The sequence below is a fragment of the Gadus chalcogrammus genome, unplaced genomic scaffold (genome assembly GCF_026213295.1).
Source record: "Gadus chalcogrammus isolate NIFS_2021 unplaced genomic scaffold, NIFS_Gcha_1.0 GACHA085, whole genome shotgun sequence".
In the NCBI taxonomy this organism is placed as follows: domain Eukaryota; kingdom Metazoa; phylum Chordata; class Actinopteri; order Gadiformes; family Gadidae; genus Gadus; species Gadus chalcogrammus.
Genome location: NW_026613520.1, coordinates 84,065 through 90,962, shown reverse-complemented (window position 1 = coordinate 90,962; position 6,898 = coordinate 84,065). Strand labels below are relative to the sequence as shown.

The following is a 6,898-nucleotide window of genomic DNA, read 5'->3' as shown; positions in this document are numbered from 1 at the left end:
GGGCGATGGTGCCTCGCGGCAACCGGCGGCATGTCGCAGTTCATGTACTTCAGCGAGTCAAACCAAAGTTCCTTTCCCCCAATTCCTTCTCAACCATGGCTCAGATAACCCCCACGAGAGTCTCGTTGTGGAAATACAAGACACGTCAAAGAACCGACAAGAAACACTTGCGTTACAGTGTGTGTATTCACACACACACATGTGGCGCTCGCACGGTCGAGTCTCATTGGCGGGCCAACGTCTCTGGGCGGGCCAGGCAGAGTAAGGGGAGGAGCTGAGATTCCTGATGACGTCATGAGCACAGATTTCCAAATCAGCGCGCTTGAGCCTCCGTTTTTTCAAAGGCGAGCAGAACAGCTAGTGCTAGTTTTACACCAAACGTAAGTTTTAGCCACTGGGGGACCATAGGCAGGCTAGGGGAACTCATATTTATGTTAGAAAACCTCATAAATTGAGATTTTCATGTCATGGGACCTTTAAGAATCAATAATTTATGTAATAACTCTTTTGTTTTGAGTGCTGCTCAAATATGGAACATTTTAAGTCTAACTTATTTATTCCAGTGTGTTCCATTGACTTATTTAACTTAAATGTAGCTATATCATTTTCATTAGACTATATAAGCTACACTTTGTGTAATTCGTTTTTATTGCTATCTCTATTATTTATAATCATTTCTGATGATTATGCAATGCCCAATTAAAACAAATAATTACTGTGACATAATTTCAATGATCAGAGTGTAAAGATTTAAAGTTAATCACAGAATATTGGCATAAATAAATAAGCTTATGACACACATTTTCGTTCAACTTTTTTTGATTGTGTCTCAAACAGCTTGTGTGTCTTTTAACAGGCGCTAGTTCTTTATATTTGGGAAACCCATTTATCAAAAACGGCTGAATCCGAATACTCATACTTGACTACTATATAGTAAGCATTTTGCAGTACGCCAAAAAATATAGCGCGTCGGAATGCTCAGTAGCCTACGCATTGTGTAGAAGACGTTTCCGAATGCGTGCTACCGCCAAAGTAAACCACGGAGTTCACTACGCTATCCCACAATGCAACCGGAGTCTAGTAACGAACGAAGAAGAGATGGCTGACCCGACACCAACAGAAAGACGTCGTAGAAAGAGAACACCGATGCTAAAGAGATGGCATGTTTAAAAATAATAATAATTAGTAAAGCTGTTTAAATGACTACTTGAAATGACCATGGAAATGTTATGAATGTTCAGCATTCAGCTTAATAAATAATGTGGCGACTCCTACCCCCGGGGAGTCTGGGTATTCATAATGTTTGGGGAAAAGGGGTTTTATTGTCTTTTTATAACTTGATGTGTTATTAGGTTAAGTGGGCTTAACGGGTTTGGGTTCTTTATTGTTTGTGTGTTAATTGTGATGTGTGTGATCGGGACCATTAGTGAGAGTGTTGTGTGTGTTGGTCAGTGGTGCCGTGTTTTCTGTTGTGTGTCTGAGTATGAATATTGCCAGCTCTCGTGGTCGTGCGGTGCACTAAGGCACGAGAGTTGCGCCGCCATTTAAACTTGGGCTCCCGTCTCGTCCTTCCCGCGCTGCTCGCCACAGTAATTTAAGTTGGATCAGAGATTGGTGAATCCATTGTGTTCATTTAACTTGATTGGTTTAAGGCAATCGGTTTCCTCAAATGAATTGAGTAGACGAAATGTAATTTTAAGTTGTTGCAACTAGAATGTAATAAGTTACATGAACACATGTTATATACGTTGAATGAATTGCTGCATTTAAGTGTAAAAAGCTAATTCTTTACATTTCACCTCAGTAAATGGAATTAGTAATGCTAACTCATAATACACATGTCACAATAACTCTAGCTATAAGAGTTATCTTTACTTACATAAAATAATTGCTGGTACTTAATTTATTTGAGTTAGTAAACTTAAATAGTTCAAGGCAATCGGTTTCCTCAAATAGTTTAAGTTCAACTAACTTGTCAGGTTTTACAGTGTACCGTTACACCCCTAGAAGTAGGCTAATTATATTTGAGGTTATCTGGCACAACATTGTATTGGTTATTGTTTGTGGCATCATTGCATTTATTTTTTTACAAGCAGTCGCAATTGCAAGAACTAAAATATTACTGACTGGCTATGCAAACTGCAGCTTACTGATGTTTCATGAATGGTCTTAGTGAGTTAATATTTCTTTTTATGGAGTTTCTACAGAATTTGCCTGTTAAGAGTAACCTTTGCCCTTAAGAATTCAATACACGTCAACACAAAATAACCTTGTTGTCCTGGAGATGTTTTGAACAGGCATGCCAGTTTCAAGGCCCTCGTCAGGACTCGAGTGTGAGACACTGCTTCAGAGACTAAAAGGGAAAGTTGCAAGAGTAAAAGAAAAACATCAGTTACACCAAATATGTCAAACCACTTGGGTGTCTTTACCACAGTACACATAATCATGTATTTTCTTTTCTCTCTTACTACAGGCTTTTTACAATGTATAATGTACTGCACAACTAAATTGCCCAAACAAGTTCTAGCTTTTGTGAGGGAAAATATCCTTGAAATGACGGGTACATGAATTGATCCTGGCAAAAACATAAAAATGGCACCCAAGCAAAATACACAAATAAGGTAAAACGAACATTAACCTTGACGTTCCAGTTTCTGGGGAGCCTCGAGCGCCAGGTTCAAGAGCAGTTGACTGCTCGAGCTATACACTGCTCCTGAACCAGGCGCACGAGCCTCCCCAGGGAAGATGCTCATCTTCCGTTTATGTAGTTGGCAACTACGGTCGTACTGACATTTACAGCAAAGCTATTAATTATTTCATATTATATACAACTCTTGGTAAGTAGAATAACACGAATAGCGATCATGTTTGACTGTCGGTCTGTTAGCAACTTTAGTTCAACCATATTCGTTCATAGATGACTAACTAGATATACTAACTAACGTTAGCTTTATCATCAATGACATTCAGCTAAACTCTGTGCCAAATTGCTTATGGCTACTGCTATGCCAGGATAAGTTATTGCGGTTATCACAGCTGTGTATATTTACTTCACATTAACGTAGTCTATGTTTATATTAGACTACGTTCATATATGAGTAACATTAAGAAACAACATTGCTCATATAGCCAACTTAAAATGTCAAATTGCCAAAGAATAGCAGCTAAATATCCGTTATATCAGAGACATCTATTGCGCTCGAGACATCGTTTGATTTGATTATCAAAGTTCATGACAGGTTCTAGAAGGACATTGATAAAATATTAACGATTTCATGTTTACAAAATTGTTCGTTTGCTGTACTACAAGTAATGGAATTTTTATACCAATAATACTATGAATGTCATCCATTATATTCGTTTTAGTCCCATTTCCCAAGAAATAACGTTGTCACGGTCACGCGCTGCGTCCCTGACTAGCAGCTGAATCCCGCGAAACCGTCGCGGGGAAATCCAAATCATTCAAAATGATCAATTTACTACGGGAAATCGACCCGTGGACATGTCGGCCCAGCTACATATTGTACCATAATACTAAATAAAACCAAATATTAATGACCCCCTTCACCCAAGCCTCCACAAGGGCAAGAAAAAAATCGAATATATGCAGTAACGCGCTCACACTAACTAGACTTCTTTATATAACTTAACTGCGTGCTGAATCCAACGTATCGTAATATTATTTCCTGAAAGAAAGGACAGCACTGTTGCATTCAAAACTTTAAATCGCCAACAATGAGAAGGGTCCAGCTGCAGGCTTGGGCGTTCCCGTCATGACACAAAAACGCCCATCGGGCGTTCCCGTCATGACACAAAAACGCCCATCAGGCGTTCCTGTAGCGTTTCATCGATCACTCAAGAAGAGGTGAGTGAGTTTCGCAAGGCATGCTGGGTATGCTACACTTCCTTTTTTGGCGGTTTTACCTCGTAGTAACTTTCCAGAAAAACGAAAGGGTCATGATGAGAGATTATGTCAGTAAGTATGATATTGTTTAATTGACAACATTGGCTGTGAAGTATTCTCATTTAAATCACTGATAAGCTGTGCGTATCGTTGTATCCGAATTCGAATCAGATATAAATACTCGTGACAAGCATGGTTCGGTAGCAGCGAATGCTATGCTATCGTCCATAAACGTTGAATATACTATTCAGAAATCAGCAACGTTTAAGACGGTTTGTAGGTAGAGGGTAAAGTTTGCAGCGAAGGCTTTGCCGATTATTTTACTGTGAGGTTAACATTACAAAAGTACATTGTTAAGTTGGATGTTAAGGTGTCAGCTGGCATGGTAAGAGGCATGAAATCGCGGCCACTCTGCTTCGTTGTGGTGACACGCATCGGATTAAACTGTGCATGTAAACGTACTAGTACGTCTAAACTAACTAGTATGTTTACATGCATGGCATATCAGAGAATTCTGTCAGTTCGGTCGCGGCGCAACGAATGAATAAAGATTGTTAGCACTCTGAAAAACAGATGACAGATGTGCCCTCAGTTACTACTTTATTACCTCGTTGATGACCAACGTTTAGGAAAACATGTACTTTTAATTCACCCTTGGGTGAAATCGAAGCGTAGTGTGTACTGAATGCGTGTTGATGATGATGCATATGAATTGCAACTTACACGTCTTCCAAACCTTTTCAGTACCCTGGCACATGCTTTGTCCAATGCACCATGGAAGGGACTTTACTTGGCTGACGAGGTAAAACGTGTGGCTGGCGCACGATTCATTGCATCTCGTAGAGTAGCATTCACGGGTAGACAGGCAGGCCTCTAGATTGTTTATTATGATTTAATTAAGTGTTCCTATGTGACGCTCATGGGCCCTGGTTGCTGCTAAATGCTTGTTGAAAGTGCATTGTGCACTTTTTGTATGTAGCTACAAAATGAGGGTGGATATCACTTTATAGTTTATAGGCATTATATACTAATAAGAATCATTGACAAATCACATTCCCCTTTAACCACCACAGGACGCACCTCACCAGTATCAGAGCAACAGCTGTGGGGTGTTTATGCTGATGGTGAGATGCATTATTTTCGGAAATGATGACTAGTTTAAAAAAACAACTAACTCATTTGCATGTTAATTTCAGTACGCAATGTATTCTACCCTCAAAAGCAATATGATTTCAGTGAGGTGAGTTCTTTCTAATCTCAATCAGATGTGTAGCATGAAATATAAGGCTTTTAATAATTTAGTCATCCTTACTGGAGGCTACAATTAACATGCATCATAGGTCATACACATTACTTTGTCTTCAGGTACTGCGCTTACGGGAGGAGATGGCTACATCTTCACAATAATTTACACTGCCATAGTACACTGCTAAACAGTACTGTAACATGGATTTGTATTGGGCTATGAAGTCATTTAAAGCATAATTTTACTTTTCAGGGGGACATGCTCTCTATCAGGAGGTGGTGGTTTGACAGCTGTTGGAGACCTTTATGCTTGAAAGGTTTATATACTGTGTCCATGTTGCTATTTACTTATTTTTGGTGCTCACGAAGATCGTAGCCAATACACTTGTCTCTAGGCTAGCCCTGCAGAACTAGCTGGCTCCTTCTCACCCTCTCCATCTCCCCATCTCAGTCACACCTTCCAATCACTAAGCAGTGAAAAGTATTACATACTATGTCCATACTTTTCTATTTATGTATATTCTCTCTTGCTCTTTCTCAGACTTTTGATCGATCAGTGATTGCGTTTTTGTTTAATGGTGTGGGTAGTGTTGGTCTGGGCTTGTGTGATTGAAGGTTGATCATAATCCCTGTTTCTCTCCCTCTCTCTCGCTCTCCTTCACTCTTTTTCGGCTCTCTCGCTCTCTCTAGCCCTGCAGGACTAGCTGGCACACCAAGCTCACCCTCTCCATCTCCCCATCTCAGCCACACGCTCCAATCTGGCACAACAGAGGACAGGCCATTCTTACCACCCAAAGTCCTTCAGCAAATTGTACAAGAGACGCTGAGACTGGACATGGCGATGCTTGGCGTGTTCAACAGGGTTTCAAACACATTCCGAGAACTTATCAAGCCTCTCCATCATTCCATATATATAAATGACAGTTTGGCAGGGGACATTAAGCTTAATAAAGACAATCTCATATACATAACGGTTAGAAAGATTTACAACAATGCAGGCTGTGTCAGTGGCCTTGCGCTACGCCTCAAAGGCTTCTCAAAAAAGAAGAATTGGCCAAGCGCTCCCCTGGTACTGAGGCACGTTGCATATGGCAGGTTTGTCATAAAAGATGTCTGCCTAGCATAATGTTCTTTTATTACTCCTTTTTCGTTTTATTTGGGACGTCTTTTTTTGCAATCCCTTTCATTTGTAAATGTACATACTACTGTAGTAAATGTATCTGCCCAGAAATGCTGGTATTTTATTACTCCTTTCTTTTTTGTTTTTGTGACAAATGCTATACGATGTATATAACATACATCTGTGCCTACGATGTATGTTGTAAGGTTAATTGTTACAGAGCAATTACTGTATTTTGTCTTTATTGAAAACATTCAGTGGGAAAAGTAAGTGAACACTTGGAGTCAAATGGCCTACTGTTTGAGCCTTCATAGTGTCTGGTAACTGGATTTGAACTGCATAATGTCCCAAGTGTTATTTTAATCTATTCATTATTTAATTTGGGCATATTCTTAAACTATACCAAACATCTCAGTTATACCTAATACACTACCTATACTAACCCAGAAGATAATGAACATGAGATCATGGAGCCTCCCTCCCTGTAATGATGGGGTTGCATCAAGTTTGATGCAAAGTTTGGGCCGAGATTCGACACATAAAAGTAAGCTAACATTCTGTAGGCCTAGCTGGCTAACGTACCCGTATTACGAGATCGAAGAAGAAGGGGGCGCTAACGTCAGTTCTAT

At 39.9% G+C, this 6,898-nt stretch overlaps 1 long non-coding RNA gene across 2 annotated transcripts; it reads left to right on the top strand.

Annotated features, from left to right (window-relative positions):
* The first annotated feature begins 4,675 nt into the window (after window positions 1-4,675).
* Window positions 4,676-5,629, top strand: LOC130378527 (uncharacterized). Of its 2 annotated transcripts, XR_008894743.1 has the most exons (5): window positions 4,676-4,706; window positions 4,978-5,028; window positions 5,101-5,144; window positions 5,403-5,466; window positions 5,545-5,629. It is a non-coding gene; the product is annotated as an uncharacterized LOC130378527 (long non-coding RNA). The 2 variants fall into 2 exon arrangements; XR_008894744.1 differs by lacking the exon at window positions 5,101-5,144 and having other exon boundaries at window positions 4,677-4,706.
* Window positions 5,630-6,898: the final 1,269 nt, after the last annotated feature.